This window comes from Tachyglossus aculeatus, chromosome 25 (assembly GCF_015852505.1).
Source record: "Tachyglossus aculeatus isolate mTacAcu1 chromosome 25, mTacAcu1.pri, whole genome shotgun sequence".
Taxonomy (NCBI): Eukaryota; Metazoa; Chordata; class Mammalia; order Monotremata; family Tachyglossidae; genus Tachyglossus; species Tachyglossus aculeatus.
The window spans coordinates 17,350,795-17,370,235 of NC_052090.1; the positions used below are offsets into that span (position 1 = coordinate 17,350,795).

Genomic DNA, 19,441 nt, shown 5'->3' on the forward strand with positions numbered 1-19,441 from the left:
TTTTAAAGAAAAACGATCCCGGCCCTTGATCATCCCTGCCCCCCAGGTAGACAGGGGCCAGAGCTGTCTGGGCACCTGCCTCTGCCACCACCTCTAATAATAACGATGGCATTTATTAAGCGCTTACTATGTGCAAAGCACTCTTCTAAGCGCTGGGGAAGTTACAAGGGACTGCAACAACCTGATCACCGTGCAACCTCCCCGGTGCTTAGAACAGTGCTTTGCACATAGTAAGCGCTTAACAAATACCATTATTATTATTATTAAGTGACCTGCTCAGTCACACAACTGACTAGTGGCGGAGCTGGAATTTGAACCCGTGACCTCTGAGTCCCAAGCCCGGGCTCTTTCCACTGAGCCACGCTGCACTTCTCTGTGCCTCAGTTAAGTGCCATTAGTTGATAGGTTCCAAAGCTTGGGAGGTGGAACAGAGCCCCAAACTCAAGGACTTTCCCACCTAAATGGAGACCTCCAGGTGACCCTTCGGAGAAGTGGAGAAGGTCCCCCGTTTGGCCTGTTTTTCAGTGGCTTGAGCTCCGCCAGAGCCTGGGGTAACATCAGCCGGATCCCAAAGGCAGGTGAGCCCCAGCTGGCCTCCTTTCCGTTTAAATTGCATCTGCCTCCCTCCCTCCTCTTCCTCACCCCGCTTCCTACGCCAGTGAAAAATGAACATCTTTAGCGTCATGGAGAGGGAAAGCGCTCCAAAGGAGGCGGGTATTTGAGGAGAGACTTGGAGAAGACTCGACAAAGGCAAGCGTGATCTTGGAAGGAATTTGTTTGCATTTCACCCGTCGCCCTTTATGCACTCATAAAAATGAATTTATGTGTTAATTCTGCTTTCTAAGATCTGATACCTGTATATATGTATATATGTTTGTACATATTTATTACTCTATTTTACTTGTACATATCTATTCTATTTATTTTATTTTGTTAGTATGTTTGGTTTTGTTCTCTGTCTCTCCCTTTTAGACTGAGCCCACTGTTGGGTAGGGACTGTCTCTATATGTTGCCAATTTGTACTTCCCAAGCGCTTAGTACAGTGCTCTGCACATAGTAAGTGCTCAATAAATATGATTGATGATGATGATGATAAATGTCTTTGCTGCGCACAGCGAAGCTCACTTCGGATAATTCCACTTACATCAGTACAGTGCTGAAGCCTGCAGCCGTTTACCTTGACAAACTTTTCTGCAAAGCTAATTTCAGCCTCAGTGAATATTTTCCCCTTTAGAGGCTTAATCTAATCAGGTGGAGTAAACGAATCAGAAACATCTGCCTTGACTCAAGAAATGCCTCGATCACCGAAACAGCCTTAATGAGATGAACAACTCATATTATCTTTCTAGTTCAAGAAAAGGGAAGGTTACGGGGACTGAGCCTGTGCGCAGGAAACCATCGGTGATGCTGAATTTGGCTTCTCCTCTTCTCCATGACTGCTGGATTCTAGACTGTGAGCCCATTGTTCGGCAGGGACCGTCTTTATAGGTTGCAAACTTGTACTTCCCAAGCGCTTAGTACAGTGCTCGGCACACAATAAGCGCTCAATAAATACGATTGAATGAATGAATGTAGCGGGCTGATCTTCTATTACTCTTACAAAGTGTTTACTTACAATTACTCGTCTTTCTGGGCTGTCAGACCGCTTATCCTCTCTTCAGTCCAAGACGCTGCTTGATAGTAAGAAGTGCTTAGAGGAGGAATTGCTTAACCCCATTGGTTCCGCCAGAGGACCACCAGCATTCATTCGTTCATTGTCGTATTTATTGAGCGCCTACTGTGTGCAGAGCACCGTACTAAGCGTTTGGGAAGTACAAGTCGGCAACATATAGAGACGGTCCCTTCCATAATGCCGCTCCTCAAGTCCCCAAACTACTAACGGGGATGGGGCTGATCCACTGGGGCGTGGCAGTGTGAGCAAAGTTTTACAAACAGAGAAACTGAATCAGAGAGGTTAAACAACTTGGCTAAGGGCACACAGCATATCTGGGGAAGATTTTATCAAAAGCGGCTTGCCCTACCGGGAATGTTATTTTAACGTCTGCCTCCCCTACACGAATGTGAGCTCCTTGAGGGCTGGGATTGTGTCTACGAATTCTATGGGATTGTAACCCTCCCAAGCGCTAAGCACAGCGCTCTGCACACAGTCAGCGCTTACTAAAAGCCACTGATTAGTCGATTGATGGACAGCTCACTATGTGTCCTTGGCTCTGTGGCCCAGCAGCAAGTGAGAACGCAGCTCCCCAAATCACCGTGCTGCCCGTCCATCCAGACACTCACCGGCTCCCAAAATGGAGCGGGCCTCATTGGTGCCGTCCTCTTCGGGACCTAAATGTCGGAGAAAATCCTCTTAGCTTGACAGATGGATAAGCACTTGTTATTACTCCAGCAAGAATAATTCCAGTTTTTCCTTCATCCGGCGCCTTTCTGGAAATCGTAGTACCTTGAGCTAATCTAGTTCCAACTTGCCCGGGTGTTTTTCCTCCGGAGGGAAGGCCAGTTTGCAGGTTGTAAAGGAGTTTGATTTGGGGTCCGGGGGAAAAGGTACAGCAACGTAGGACATTATTTAATGAGATTAAAGCTGCGTGAGAGAAGCAGCGTGGCTCAGTGGAACGAGCCGGGGCTTGGCAGTCAGAGGTCATGGGTTCTAAATCTGACTCCGCCACTTGTCGGCTGTGTGACTTCACTTCTCTGGGCCTCAGTTCCCTCATCTGGAAAATGGGGATTAAGACTGTGAGCCCCAGGTGGGACAACCTGATTACCTGGTATCCCCCCCCCCCAGCGCTTAGAACAGTGCTTGGCACATAGTGAGTGCTTAACAAATGCCACTATTATTATTATTATTATTATTATTATGTGTGAACACTGAAGCAGACTGCAGGAAATACCTCCCACACTGCTGGTCACCTGATGATCTACTGCTAGATGGACACGCTTCTGAATTAATTACAGTAGTTTTTATTTAGTGTTTACGGTGTGCAAAGCTCTGTACGAAGTCTCTTGGGAGAGTACAGAAGAATTGGGAGACACGATCTCTGCCTCAAGGAGCTTACCGGTCTAGCAAGGGCGACAGACATGAAAATAAAGTAAGGCAGGAGTGCAGCTCTTTATTGTATTGTCCTCTCCCAAGCGCTTGGGAGGTACAAGTTGGCAACATATAGAGATGGTCCCTACCCAACAGTGGGCTCACTGTCTAGAAGGGGGAGACAGAGAAAAAAACAAAACATATTAACAAAATAAAATAAATAGAATAAATATGTACAAATAAAATAGAGGAATAAATATATATCAACATATATACAGGTATCTTGTATATCTTGTATGAATATCTTATATTCATACCCTTTCTAGACTGTAAACTCATTGTGGACAGGGAATGCGTCTACCAATTCTGTTATAATCGTACTCTCTCAAGCTCTTAGTACAGTGCTCTGCACACAGTGAGCACTCAATACTACTGACCGATCAGTTGATATTTTGCCTTTGGTGGACCAAAGTCCCAATTGACTCCTAATCCACCGATGTTGCCGTCTCTGCTTTGATCTCCTTCCATCTGTGATTCCTCTTCTGGCTTGATGTGCTTTGCTTCCAGTTCCGCATCGCAACCCGGGATATTTCTGTTGAATCTCTGGGGTCTTGGACGTTAATAGCACCGAGATGAGGGAGTTTAGGAAGGCTTTTCCAATTTAATGCGATTTTATACACCTTTTGTGTTTGTGCCCCTAGACTTGTTCTGCTCTCTCCCCAACCGTAAGCATTCATTGATTAAGCATTTCCACCTCAGAGCTTAGTGGAAGGCAGAGTGGACGGATATAGGATATAAATGCATATGTGGATTGAATCTGTTACAAGCATAAAATGTGTTACATGCATTAGTTTAGGAGCTCGTTGGGCGAAGGATCACGTCTCCTAAATTGATCATCCTCTCCCGAGCACTCAGTCTAGCGCTCAATATATATTAGCAATGGACTGATATACTGAGAATTGAATACGTCGAGAGCACCCGTTTGGAAAAGAATGGTCGGGGGGCAATAGTGCTCACCACTGAACCCATATTTACCAAGCGCTTAGAACAGTGCTCTGCACATAGTAAGCGCTTAATAAATGCCATTATTATTATTATTACCCATCGGTAACACGTCGGGGGAGAAAATATCAGCATTTGGCTGCGAGTGAGCACCATCCTATGGTCTGGCCAGAGGACGACTTTGCCGCAAGGGGAGGGGAAGAAGGGCTTTATGCTTACGAGAGATCGAACAAACCCCAGAAAGATTTATGTTAATAATTCAGGAAACCAGGTAGGAGAGACTGTGTGTTTTGGCGGGGGAAATCTCTAGGGTATATCTTAAGTCCTTTTATCATGGTGCAAACAGTCAGCATTTCAGAGAAAATTCAGAAAACCATTTTAGTCCGTCTGAATGTGGCCGTTCTGTCAAAGCTCTGCCCAGCATCCTCTGACATGGATAAATCTGCTTGCCAAAGTCCATCCCCTCTTTCATTCATTCATTCAATCGTATTTATTGAGCGCTTACTGTGTGCAGAGCACTGTACTAAGCGCTTGGGAAGTCCAAGTTGGCAACTTATAGAGACGGTCCCTACCCAACAAAGGGCTCACAGTCTAGAAGGGGGAGACGGACAACTAAACAAAGCATGTGGACAGGTGTCAAGTCGTCAGAACAAATGGAATTAAAGCTAGGTGCACATCATTAAGAAAAATAAATAGAACGGTAAATATGTACAAGTAAAATAAATAGTGCTCTGGAGAGCCTCAGTGGCATCTTTGATGGACAAACACATCTCTAGTTTCCAAAGGAACAGATGAACGACTAAATTCTGAGAGACTTTGATCTCAACTCTGATAGGGCATTAAGAAGGAAGAGGGGAAACACACCACCCTAAACCGACTTTTCTTATAGGAGCATTTTTCTCAAACAGTTAGATTTTTGTATGTGTGTGAGGGAAGTCTGCTGTTTAGGCCATGTCAGCGGAAGTTTTTATTTCTGAGGAAAGGATCTCAAATCCACAGCACGCAGCGTGGCTCAGTGGAAAGAGCCTGGGCTTTGGCGTCAGAGGTCATGGGTTCAAATCCCGGCTCTGCCAATTGTCAGCTGTGTGACTTTGGGCAAGTCACTTAACTTCTCTGGGCCTCAGTTCCCTCATCTGTAAAATGGGGATGAAGACTGTGAGCCCCCCCGTGGGACAACCTGATCACCTGGTAACCTCCCCAGCACTTAGAACAGTGCTTTGCACATAGTTAGTGCTTAATAAATGCCATTATTATTATTATTATTATTACAAGTTTGCAACATATATAGATGGTCCCTACCCAACAGCGGGCTCACAGTCTAGAAGGGGGAGACAGACAACAAAACAAAACATATAAACCAAATAAAATAAATATACATCAATCATTTATAATGTATAATTTAAAATAATAATAATAATAATGATGGTATTTGTTAAGCGCTTACTATGTGCAAAGCACTGTTCTAAGTGCTGGGGGAATACAAGGGGATCAGGTTGTCCCACGTGGGGCTTGCAGTCTTCATCCCCATTTTACAGATGATGTAAAATGAAGGTGTATGAAGCTGCTGTATGAAACAGAGTGGCCTAGTGCAAAAGGGTTCTAATCCTGGCTCTACCACTTGTCTGCTGTGTGACCTTGGGCAAGTCACGTAACTTCTCTGTGCTTCCATTTCATCGCCTGTAAAAGGCAGATTCAATCTTACTCCCTGTTAGACTGTGAGCCCCACGTCGGACAAAGACTGTGTCCAACCTGATAATCTCGATGTATATGAATCTTGACGTATATTAAAGTCTGTCTCCTCCTCCAGACTGTAAGCTCGTTGTGGTCAGGGAACAGGTCTGCCAGTTCTGTTGTACTGTACTCTCATCATCATCATCATCATCAATCGTATTTATTGAGCGCTTACTATGTGCAGAGCACTGTACTAAGCGCTTGGGAAGTACAAATTGGCAACATATAGAGACAGTCCCTACCCAACAGAGGGCTCACAGTCACTCAGTACAGTGCTCTGCCCAGAGTAAGTGCTCAGTACATACCAACGATTGATCTTGCCCGTTCTAACTTGAAGTTTTAACTTCAATTTTCCTAGACTCCAAAGATGTGGGGCCTTTCAGGGAAGCCTTAAAGACTGATACTCTACTTCCCCTGTGTGGACGAGTTTGATATTTCCATTTTGTGAGCAGCAGAATTTGCACCTTAGCAGGCAAGCGGAAATGTCCCTTTTCTACGGTGACTCGGACCGTCGGTTTCTCAATTGGAAGCAGGGCTGGAGCGGCAGAAACCGGGAATTAACTGTTTGCCCTCATATCCAGTTTCCTCCCCCTGTGCTTTGAGAATCGCCAGGTTTTATCCATGGCCCTGGTGTAGTGTTTTGCTCTCCATTCCAATCAGTGAATTCAGTTTTTTTTAAAATGTCCTTTGTTAGTTTTTTTAAAAAAAAATGTTGGTGAGTCTCCTCTGACAGGAGTGTACTGATTGTCATCTCGAGTGAAGAATTTGGAGGGGAAATATTGTAATTCTGCTGTAGGCAAGCAGCAATAGTCTATTTTGCAAATGAATCAGTCAACCACTGGTATTTATTGAGCACTTACCGTGCGCAGAGCACCGTAGGAAGCCCTTGGAAGAATACTGTACAGCAGAGTTAGTGTTAACAAATCTTCCCTGCCCACAAGGAGCTTAAACCCTTCCTTCAAGGTTTGATGTTCATTGAAACCATCTGTAATCAGTTTTAATATCTGTCTTTCCTTGTGGCTTCTCATAATAATCATGGTTTGTATTAAGCGCTTACTATGTGCAAAGCACTGTTCTAAGCGCTGGGGAGGTTACAAGGTGATCGGGTTGTCCCACAGGGGGCTCACAGTCTTAATCCCCATTTTACAGACGAAGTAACGGAGGCCCGGAGAAGTGAAGTGACTTGCCCAAAGTCACACAGCTGACAATTGGCGGAGCCGGGATTTGAACCCATGACCCCTGACTCCAAAGCCCGGGCTCTTTCCACTGAGCCACGCTGCTTCTCGTGGGCAGGGATCGAATCTACCAACTCTGTTGTGGTTGTACTTTCCAGAGCGCTTAGTACAGTACGTTGCACACAGTAAGCACTCACTAAATATAATAATAATAATAATGGCATTTATTAAGCGCTTACTATGTGCAAAGCACTGTTCTAAGTGCTGGGGGATACAAGGTGATCAGGTTGTCCCACGTGGGGCTCACAGTCTTAATCCCATTTTACAGATGAGGTAACTGAGGCACAGAGAAGTTAAGTGGCTTGCCCAAGGCCCCACAGCTGACAAGTGGCGGAGCCGGGATTCGAACCGATGACCTCTGACTCCAAAGCCCTGGCTCTTTCCACTGAGCCACGCTGCTTCTCTAAATATCATTGATTGACAGATTGAAAACGGTACATAAAGGAGAAAGCATTGATTTTAGTAGGTCAGTCTTCACTTCTACTGGGCTAGCGAAATGGGAGCTAATAAAGTGCTAGGGAAATGGGAGCTAAAAATGATTGCTATTTGCCAATCCTGGGGCTAAGTGGTGGGGTGGAACAGTGCTCAGCGCTTAGAACAGTGCTTTGCACATAGTAAGCACTTAATAAATGCCATTATTATTATACCCAGGTCAGACACAGTCTCGGTGGGGCGCACAGTCTAAGTAGGAGGGATAACAGATATTTGATCCCCATTTTAGCTATGAGGAAACAGAGGCACTGAGAAGTTGTGACTTGCACAGTTTACCCAGCAGGAAAGTGGCAGAGGCAGGATTAGAACTCAGGTTCTCCGACTCCCGTGCCTATGCTCTTCCCCCAGACCACGCAGCTAGGTCGAGCGTTTTGGGGTTTTCCAAATGTATTTCTGGTTGGTTAAGCAGCGTGGCTCAGTGGAAAGAGCCCGGGCTTTGGAGTCGGAGGTCATGGGTTCAAATCCCGGCTCTGCCACTTACCAGCTGTGTGACTTTGGGCAAGTCACTTCACTTCTCTGGGCCTCAGTTCCCTCATCTGGAAAATGGGGATGAAGACTGTGAGCCCCATGTGGGACAACCTGATCACCTTGTAACCTCCCCGGCGCTTAGAACAGTGCTTTGCACATAGTAAGTGCTTAACAAATACCATTATTATTATTATTATTAAGCATACTGGGTGTTCTCAGACAGTTATTTCAGACTTGTCTCCCTCCCTGCATCCCCCCCACTGCCCAGGCTTAGAAGACTAAAAATCTTCTGAGAAATTCTGATGTAAAAATCTTATGATCATCAACTCTTACGCCCAGGGAGGTGTTTTGCTCTCCATTCCAATCAGTGCATTCTGTTTTTTTTTAAATGTCCTTTGTTTAGTTTTTTTTTTTTTTAAAGTTGGTGAGTCTCCTCTGACAAGAGTGCACTGATTGTCATCTCGAGTGAGGAATTTGGAGGGAAAATATTGTAATTCTGAGCTGAAACTGTCAGGGCTTTAATATGACACCTGCCTGGGTTTGTTCAACATTTGTTTGGAGGGAAAATATTGTAATTCTGAGCTGAAACTGTCAGGGCTTTAATATGACACCTGCCTGGGTTTGTTCAACATTTCTTTGCCCTAAAGTATATTATCTACAAGGACTACAAGGGCTGGCCTTGCCGACAGAATTCCCGCCTGACACAATGAAGCATTTTTGAAACATCTATTTTCCCCGGAATACATACCCATTTAGTTGAAGGTTTCGACTTCTCACTATTACAGCTGTTTTAAGAACAGTTGTGCTCAATGTGTTCAGAATTTGCTCTGACAATGTTCCCTTTGAAAGGCTAAGCTTGGTCCTCTGTCCATTTTAGCCCCACAAGGCTTGATGTAACCAAAGATCTTAATCCAGTCCAAGAACTGAAACCGCAAAAACAGAAAGAATATCCCTCCCCTAACTTGCGCCGGGCACATTCCTGCCGTGAAATAAGATCCGACCTAACCCGTAGTTGGGGGAGAGTGTCACCGAACTGTACAAATCTTGTTTCACCATGGGAGATGTGGTTCGGGAAGGACAACACCCTTCCGCCCAACAAGATGAAACCTCCAATTTCCATGCCGGTCTGGTGTTCGCCGTAGAAGTGGGCTGGTCGGACACGAGGTGGGAGGAGGCAGCTGGAGGAAGGGGGCAGAGGGGATTTGTGAGAGATCGCTACACAATTAGTGTGACCTAGTGGAAGGAGTGCGGGCCTGGGTGCCAGGAGACCTGGGCTCTAATCCTAGCTGGGCGTGGCCTGCGACCAGTCACTTAACCTCCCCTTGGCCTTAGTTTCCTCATCTGTAAAGTGGGGATAAAATACCTAGTCCCCCCACCTCAGAGGGTGAGTCCTATATGGGCAGGGGCTGTGCCCACTCTGCTTATCCTGTATCTCTTAGTTTCCTCATCTGTAAAGTGGGGATAAAATACCTAGTTCCCCCACCTCAGAGTGTGAGTCCTATAATGGGCAGGGGCCGTGCCCACTCTGCTTATCCTGTATCTACCCCAGCGCTTAGCAGAATGCTTTGGCATAAAGGGAGCACTTAATGGACAACGTAAATATTATCGTTTTGGAAGGAGGGCCGGGTTCAGACGCTTGGCTGCCTTGAGGCTGCGGAAAATTTGCCTTTCCCCCCCACATTTCGTTTGACATCAGCCCTACTGAGAGCTCACCTCCTCCAGGAGGCCTTCCCAGACTGAGCCCCTTCCTTCCTCTCCCCCTCGTCCCCCTCTCTATCCCCCCATCTTACCTCCTTCCCTTCCCCACAGCACCTGTATATATGTATATATGTTTGTACATATTTATTTACTCTATTTATTTTACTTGTACATATCTATTCTATTTATTTTATTTTGTTAGTATGTTTGGTTTTGTTCTCCGTCTCCCCCTTTTAGACTGTGAGCCCACTGTTGGGTAGGGACTGTCTCTAGATGTTGCCAACTTGTACTTCCCAAGCACTTAGTACAGTGCTCTGCACAAAGTAAGCGCTCAATAAATACGATTGATTGATTGAAATGCAGCCCCCTGGGTGGCGGGGGAGCTGTGGCCACCATTCCTAGGAACTGGCCACGGCTGGACGGCAGAGCTATTTGGGAGGCTACTGTTTTTTCCACCTCTATCCTCTCTCGGTTTTACTGCAGTGGCTTGTGTTTGTTTGTCTTTAGACATTATTTTCATTCGGGACCCTCTCTCCAAACTTAGACAAAACCATTTTAAAGAGATTAGGCTTCTTGAATGTCTTTGCCATCTGGTTGTTGTTGTTTTTTTTCCCCTATGCCATCTCCCCAACCCCATTTTCAAGAACTTCCCAGCCCTCTGGGGCTGCTGGAGGGGAGGGGGACGGTAGGGATGCGGCTGTTTCCATATTGTCTTTGAGAGAGCCAAGGGGATGACAGGTAGAAAAGGATTTTGATCCTTGACGGGTTGAAAACCCCTTAAGTCTCTCGCAACAAGCCGGAGCTGGAGTAGATTTCATCTGTAATTCTCCTTTCATTACCATATAAATTGATTCTAGATCCCAGCCTCCAGCTCATTGGTATGCCTAGTGGTTAAAATCCATGAGGATTATGTTCCAGAAACATTCACTGAACCTGAAGTGTAAAGCTTCTCCCACTCTAATAGCAAAATGGTTAAAAAGCAGGGTGTAGTAAAGCTAGCCTGACACTTTGATTAGACAATATATATATAATCTCCCCTGAGAGCCTGTTCATCCCCAGAGTGGTGAACATTCACTTTTTGACAATCGAGTGGCCTGTCATCAAACCGGTTGGATGGCATCCGAGGGTTTAAACCACCTCCGAAGTCACCACTGAACTTGCACAGGCAAAGAGCATTTGTACAACTTGGTTGTGATTCTTTTTGAGCTAGTGGACTGACAGATGACGAAGATCCGCGGCTGGCAAGTCAGAACTGATATGGTGCGAGTCTCCGAGGAGGTGGGCCTTTGGGAGGGAGCATGTCAGTAGGCGGCTTCAGGCTGAAATTGAAGCTAAAGGCTTACAGTTGGGGTGGGGTTGTCCAAACCTCATTACAGCTCTTAAAAGTTCACGGTCAGGTTCACTTAGAAAGAAGCAGGGGTATTTACTGACCACCTACTGGGTGCAAAACACTGTACTGAGCGCTTGGGAGAGTACAATACAGGTGACAGACACGAGCCCGCCCTCAAGGAGCTTACCATTTCAGAGGAAACATGGAAAGGAGGGCTTCCACCATCCATCTCTTTACTTTCCCGCTCTCTCCGGGTGATGCCACCTCCGACAGGTCCAGTTTAGCCTTTTCCTGCATCCAGTCAGTGCCGACCCCGACCTCTTCCCCACCGCGTTTCTCCATCCCATCCTTTAATAATAATGGCATTTAGTAAGCGCTTACTATGTGCAAAGCACTGTTCTAAGCGCTGGGGAGGTTACAAGGTGAGCAGATTGTCCCACGGGGGGCTCGCAGTCTTAATCCCCACTTTACAGATGAGGTAACTGAGGCACAGAGATGTGAAGTGACTTGCCCACAGTCACACAGCTGACAATTGGCGAGCCGGGATTTGAAGCCATGAACTCTGACTCCAAAGCCCGTGCTCTCTCCACTGAGCCACGCTGCTTTTCCTTGGTCCTCCTCTGAACTAAACTCCATTCAGCTTCCACCCACTGCCCCCCGACCCCCATTCCTCCGATCTTAACCAAACTCCATTTTTGTTGCCTGTTGCCTTGACTGTGGGGCTCATGAGGCAGCCCGGCTCCAGTCAAAACGCACATGATGCTTGCTGTGAGTCCATTGTTGGGTAGGGACCGTCTCTGTTACCAATTTGTACTTCCCAAGCTCTTAGTCCAGTGCTCTGCACACAGTAAGCGCTCAATAAATACGATTGAATGAATGAATGAATGGGGACAGCCCTTTCATGAGCCCGCTGTTGGGGAGGGACCGTCTCTATATATTGCCAACTTGTACTTCCCAAGTGCTTAGTACAGTGCTCTGCACACAGTAAGTGCTCAGTAAATACGACTGAATGAATGAATGGGGACAGCCCTTTCATGAGCCCGATGTTCAGTAGGGACCGTCTCTATATATTGCCAACTTGTACTTCCCACGTGCTTAGTACAGTGCTCTGCACACAGTAAGCGCTCAATAAATACGATTGAATGAATGAACACTTCTGGGAAGACTGCACTCCTTCTGAATGTATTTCTCTCGGGCTGCAGTTGCTGAGACTCTGCGATCTGTTCTTCTCCTTACTTGCCCTAAGAGCACTTTCTAATCGCTTTCCAATAGGCCTCGATAGAAGATTAGCCAGTTTCTTACTCCTGTGCCTCTCTGTATCAGTCTGGACAATATTCAGCCTAGAGGTCTGGGGAAAGAGAATGACAAAGGTGCTTTTGTAGCTGCGGAAGTGTCTTCTATGGAGGCGCGAGAACTTTTCATTCAATCGTATTTATTGAGCGCTTACTGTGTGCAGAGCACTGTACTAAGCGCTTGGGAAGTACAAGCTGGCAACATACAGAGACGGTCCCTACCCAACAGCGGGCTCACAGTCTAGAAGGGGGCGACAGACAACAAAAGAAAACATATTAACAAAATAAAATAGAATAAATACGTACAAGTAAAATAAATAGAGTAATAAATCTGTACAGGTGCTGTGGGGAGGGAAAGGAGGTAAGGCGGGGGGATGGGGAGGGGGAAATGTGCAAATCACTGTTCTAAGCGCTGGGGAGGTTACAAGCTGATCAGGTTGTCCCACAGGGGGCTCCCAGTCTTCAGCCCCGTTGTATAGATGAGATAACTGAGGCACAGAGAAGTAAAGTGACTTCAGACTTGCAGGTTTGAAGGCCGAATAAGGTCTACACCCCGGAAGTCACGGCCGAGAGACTGTTTCCCAAGACAGCTAAAGGGAATGTCTAAATAGGGAATTTCTCTATGGCAAGGAGTGTCGGCATCAGTGAATGAGGAACCGTTCCCAGGCTCTAGGAGAGCGGCAGGACAAGGCGGGTGCCACTTGGCTCGAAATGTGCTGGGATCGCGTTGGTGTAAAATGTCTGAGGCTCCGGGGAACCTGACTGGAGTGGTGGTTGGCTTAGAGACGGGTTTCCCCAGCTCCCCCCGCAACTCAATCTTCGCCTAACGGACCAGTGTCCCAGTTAACGCTAACAAAGGCGAACCCAGCGGGTTTCCAAGTATGAAGCATCGTAAACTCCCGAAGCTCCCGGGAGCTTGGGTACAGTTTCATTCTCTTTCCCGGTATAAGGTAGGGCCCTACGGGGCCAAACCAAAGTGAATTCACGCAGCCTTAATTCATTCATTCATTCATTCAGTCGTATTTACTGAGCGCTTACTGTGTGCAGAGCACTGTACTAAGCGCTTGGGAAGTCCAAGTTGGCGACATAGAGAGACGGTTCCGACCGAACAACGGGCTCACAGTCTAGAAGGGGGAGACAGGCAACAAAACATCTTAACAAAATAAAATAAGTAGAATAAATATGTACAAGTAAAATAGAGTAATAATAAATAGAGTATCATCATCATCAATCGTATTTATTGAGTGCTTACTATGTGCAGAGCACTGTACTAAGCGCTTGGGAAGTACAAATTGGCAACAATTTGTTGTTGTTTGTTATTATGAGTTTATTATGAGTTGTTTATTATGAGTAATAATAAATAGAGTAATAATATTCCCTGTGGAGTTCATACTCAGAGCTTGGACAATCTGGTTGGTACATTCCACCCGCTAGAAACAGGAGATGGAGCCTCCTGTGCAGTCTTCCACTTAATGATGGTGATAACTGTGATATTTGTTAAGATGTCTATATATAGTTTCTACAACCATTCGACCCCCCTAAGGATCGCAGCTGGAGAGTTTCCAGTACTCTACCGGTCCTGGGAACGGGAGGGAGAGTCAAGCAGAGGCATACTCAATCCATCCCTAGCTTGGGCAGTGGCTAGCGAGTGGAAACGATCTCCTACAAGTCAAAGCTCACCTGTGCTGGGCAGCAGCGTAATGCAGGATAATCGAGGGCAGAGACTCAAGTTTCCCGCCCCGAGGAAGGGTTGCGTATTTTTACCGAGGAAACCCTGTGGATACACCACCACCACGATTGCAAGTGGAAGTGGGACATTCTGGGAGAGATGTGTCCTTGCAGTCGTTATGGGTCAGACATGAGTCCACGGCGTAGAACAAGACGAAACCGTTCAGGGCAGTAAAGTCGCAGGACCAGGTGCGATAGGCTGTGGCCTGTCAGAGCGGGGAACAGAACAGTCACACCCATCGGTTGGGAGCTCATTATATGGGATGATAATAATAATAATAATAATAGAGAAGCAGCATGGCTCAGTGGAAAGAGCCCGGGCTTTGGAGTCAGTGGTCATGGGTTCAAATCCCAGTTCTGCCGATTGTCAGCTGTGTGACTTTGGGCAGTCACTTCTCTGAGCCTGTTACCTCAACTGTAAAATGGGGATTAAGACTGTGGGACAACCTGATCACCCTGTAAACTATTACTCTATTTATTTTATTTGTACATATTTAGTCTATTTTATTTTGTTAATATGTTTTGTTTTGTTCTCTGTCTCCCCCTTCTAGACTGTGAGCCCACTGTTGGGTAGGGACCGTCTCTGTATGTTGCCAACTTGGACTTCCCAAGCGCTTAGTACAGTGCTCTGCACACAGTAAGCGCTCAATAAATAAGATTGAATGAATGAACAGTGCTTTGGCACATAGTAAGTGCTTAATGCCATTATTATTATTATTATTATTATGGGATGGCAGGGCACAACATACCCAAAGCAGGAAGCAAGGCTACTGGAAAGAGCACGGGACTGGCCATCAGAAGCCCCAAGTTCTAGTCCCAGCTCTTTCCCGGGCCTCCTGCACAGCCTTGGGCAAGTCACAGTCTCTCTGGCCCTCAGTTTCCTCATCTGTAAAATGGGAATAAAACGCCCTTCTCTTCCCCCGCTAAAGTGTAAACGTCTTGTGGAAGAGACTATGTCCGATCTGATTATCTTGTACCTACCCCAGTGCTTAGCATGTCATAATAGCAAGTATTATTATGGTATTTGTTAAGCACTCGCTATGTGCCAAGCACTATTCTAAGCCCTGGGGTAGACACAGGGTAATCAGGTCATCCCATGTGGGGCTCAAAGACTCAATCCCCATTTTAGAGATGAGGGAACTGAAGCCCAGAGAAGTGAAGTAACTTGCCCAAGGTCACAGAGCAGACAGTGACAGAGCTGGGATTAGAACCCAAGACTTCTGAATCCCAAGCCTTTGGTGTTGCCACGAGACCACACTGCTTCACGTAGTATCACCATTACAATTCCCCAGTTGTGGAATGAGGACAGGCAGACAAACTGGAGTGCAATTCTGCTTTTAAAGTAATAATAATAATAATGGCATTTATTAAGCGCTTACTATGTGCAATAGCACTGTTGTAAGTGCTGGGGCGGTTACAAGGTGATCAGGTTGTCCCACAGGGGGCTCACAGTCTTAATCCCCATTTTACAGATGAGGTAACTAAGGCACAGAGAAGTCAAGTGACTTGCCCAAAGTCATCCAGCTGACAATTGGCAGAGCCGGGATTTGAACCCCTGATCTCCGACTCCAAAGCCCGGGCTTTTTCCACTGAGCCACGCTGCTTCCCCATAATAATAATAATGGCATTTATTAAGCGCTTACTATGTGCAAAGCACTGTCAAGCGCTGGGGAGGTTACAAAGTGATCAGGTTGTCCCACTGGGGGCTCACAGTCTTAATCCCCATTTTACAGGTGAGGGAACTAAGGCACAGAGAAGTCAAGTGACTTGTCCAAAGTCATCCAGCTGACAATTGGCAGAGCTGGAATTTGAACCCCTGATCTCCGACTCCAAAGCCCGGGCTCTTTCCACTGAGCCACGCTGCTTCCCCAAAATAGTTGCGCATGTTAAAGTATAAACCTGGGGATGAGGTTATGGAACAAGTTCACTTGACTTTGACAAGTTCTTTTAGACTGTGAGCCCACTGTTGGGTCGGGACCGTCTCTATATGTTGCCAACTTGTACTTCCCAAGCGCTTAGTACAGTGCTCTGCACACAGTAAGCACTCAATAAATACGATTGATTGATTTGACCATTTACCTTAGTACGTTGTTCAGTGCTCGGCCCATAGTAAGCGCTTGATAAACACCATTGATTTGATTGACCTAGCTTTATGAAATGAATCTTTTTTTTTTATATGAGGCAACTGTGGAAGACTATTTTACAATATAACCCCCCTATTGGATTACCTTTTTGGTTTCAGTCAAAGGAGGCTTCTCACCGCCTTCTTTTACAGCGTCGGCTTTGCGGTGATACTTTTTCCTAGCAAAACTGAGAGTAGTGGTTTTTACTCGCTTTGAGTTTTCCCACAGTGTGCGTCCTTCCTAGGAATATGTGGTTGGGGAATTAGGGATGGTCCGTCCAAGGAAGTGGGTCACGTCTAGACAGAAAGCAACTGAGATGAGGGAAAAGATGGTTGAGGGCACTCACGTGACCAACGAGGAGCGGATTCTCTGGTGTGAAGGACATGGGGTTTGTCAGAAATGTTACCCCTTCGTTTCCAAAGTGAGTGTATTGGTGGTCTTTGGTGGTCTTTATCTGAAGCCCATGAGTGCACAGTGCTGACGTATATGATGGGCGGCCAAAACCGATTAAAAAATTTTGTTACCCAGAGGAGTTGAGAACTTCCCCGTTGCACTTGTTTCACAGGACTGTCCGCTCTTGGAGGGCAAGGGCGCAGTGGAAACTGAATAATGTATCATTAAAATAAGTGGGATAGGATGAAAATACCTCTAGTTCAAGAAGGATTTCGCTTCTGTCTCTGAGCTCTCTCAGAATGGGTTCCTAGAAGGCAAGAAGGAAAGGTAGGAATCCGTCACCGTGAGGATCCACATCAAGGAAGGCATGGTGGCAAGCATTCTGGGAGCAAGATAATAATAATGGCATTTGTTAAGTGCTTACTATGTGCAAAACGCTGTTCTACGTACTGGGGGGGATACAAGATGATCAGGTTGTCCCACGTGGGGCTCACAGTCTTAATCCCCAATTTACGGATGAGGTAACTGAGGCTCAGAGAAGCTAAGTGACTTGCCCAAGTTCACACAGCAGGCGTGTGAAGCAGCGTGGCTCAGTGGAAAGAGCCCGGGCTTTGGAGTCAGAGGTCATGGGTTCAAATCCCGGCTCTGCCAACTGTCGGCTGTGAGACTTTGGGCAAGTCACTTCACTTCTCTAGGCCTCAGTTCCCTCATCTGTAAAATGGGGATGAAGACTGTGAGCCCCCGTGGGACAACCTGATCAGCTTGTAATCTCCCCAGCGCTTAGAACAGTGCTTTGCACATAGTAAGTGCTTAATAAATGCCATTATTATTATTATTATTATTATTATTATTATTATTATGTGGCAGAGCTGGGATTAGAACCCACGACCTCTGACTCCCAAGCCTGGGCTCTTTCCACTGAACCACACTGCTTCTCTGGTCTGATCAGTAATGGCATTGTCTCTTCTAGACTGTGAGCCCACTGTTGGGTAGGAACCGCCTCTATATGTTGCCAACTTGTACTTCCCAAGCGCTTAGTACAGTGCTCTGCACACAGTAAGCGCTCAATAAATACGATTGAATGAATGAATGAATGACCTTACGTTCTTACCCGTCTGGAATGGTTTAGACTTGGTAGTGAGATGATCTTTTGTGATCCTTTCCGGTTGTTTGGCAGCGTGCCTTCAGGATTATTTCCCGGAAAACTCTGGCCACGTTATCATAAACTTACACCACTTAGGACTGTGAGAGATCATCCCGATTTTAACAAGAAAACCTGTGTTTTATCTGAGTGGGGTGGAAACCTGTGGCATATATCACAGCCTGCAGGCATCGCTCCACAACTCCCAAGGGCCTTTTTCGCCACGGTCCTTTCGGAGACGTAGGAGTATATGTTGGGGTGCCCTACTCCCCTGTTCCGGCCCTCCCGGAGGATGGTAGCAGATCCAGACAGTGACCTAGGAATAGAAAGTCAAGCCAGAGGATTTGTTTGGAGGAAATCTAAGTGATAGACTCACCAGTGGTAGGTTAGCTCACTATTTCAGGGAAGTTCATTCTTAAGTTCATAAAAATCCTTGTCACTGCAGAGATCATTTCAAAAGCAATTGACATTAGAGTAATGGAGGGCATTAGCGATTAGTAATGGAGGACAGAAGCGAAATCCTTCTTTTACTACAGGTATTTTCATCCTATCCCACTTCTTTTAATGATACATTCTTCAGTTTTCCTGCACCCTTGCCAAGACGGTACCTTCTAGACGGCGAGCCCACTGTTGGGTAGGGACCGTCTCTATATGTTGCCAACTTGACTTCCCAAGCGCTTAGGACGGTGCTCTGCACACAGTAAGCGCTCAATAAATACGATTGAATGAAAGAGAAAAGTCTTCATTTTTTTTCCCCTTGAATCCAGTTATTGACAGCCTCTAAGTTGTCTTTGATTCATGCTTAAACGGTTTTCAGGTGCTGTTGGTATTTTTTTTTAATGCTCCAGTGGAAAAGTAGGCCCCCCACAAAAAACCCCTCTGGATTTTTCCATGTGGACTATGGAAGCGCCTTCCTTCTCCCACTTTTCCCCCAAGGGCTGGGTGAGATTGAGTGGCTGTGGGTACACCCCTTTCTCTGGGACTACCAACCCTGTGATTTTTCGCCACATGGAACATCGCTGTTTGGACTGTTAACAGGTTTAGTTTTTTATTTGTTTCTGGCTGAAATTATTTGGCATCTTCTACTTAGCTCATTTGCACGTGTTCTGAAGGCAAACATCATTCAGTGCCCTCTACAAGCAGCAATCGTATTTATTGAGCGCTTACTGTGTGCACAGCACTGTACTAAGCGCTTACAAAGCAGCAAGTGGCTTTGGGTTTTGAAGCCCACAGTGACTGACAGCCAGGAAGGATTTGAAGGCAGGGAGGGGAGAGAAAAAAAATCAAGGGTTTAGTGTTTTTTGAAAAACATCCATATTCATAATACAGGTCAAGAGAGATAAAGGTACATCTATAATCTCTCCATATAATAGAGGTAGAAAAGAGCAAGCAGTTGGCAAGACTTGTCATGGATCGCTCATTTGCAGTGTTCTATGAGCTCAATTCCCGATTCTCCTGGACTTCAGTGAAGCCAGAGAAATGCACTGGCTCTTTCATAGAGGGTACAAGAGAGGAGGAAGTACATAATATATATATATATATATATATATATATATATATATATATATATATATATATATACGTAACACACCAGAGAAGTTCTATATTTATAGGGATCTTTAATATGTGCTTGGTCTTTTGAGCACATGGTTTCAACATAGGACGAAGACAAATAAGGTTGCTATGGATGAAAAGAAACATTGGGGATATCACTTGAGAGGCCCAGCTGGCAATGGTGCAGGTGAAACTCTGTCTTCCGCCTCCTGCCATTTTCCCAGGGGCC

The 19,441-nt window shown here is 46.0% G+C and overlaps 1 long non-coding RNA gene across 1 annotated transcript; it reads right to left on the reverse strand.

Moving 5' to 3' along the window:
• Nucleotides 1-13,952: 13,952 nt before the first annotated feature.
• LOC119945536 lies at nucleotides 13,953-18,244 on the reverse strand. The gene is made up of 3 exons (XR_005456244.1): nucleotides 17,629-18,244; nucleotides 16,771-16,824; nucleotides 13,953-14,207 (listed from the first exon to the last, which is right to left on the reverse strand). It is a non-coding gene; the product is annotated as an uncharacterized LOC119945536 (long non-coding RNA).
• Nucleotides 18,245-19,441: the final 1,197 nt, after the last annotated feature.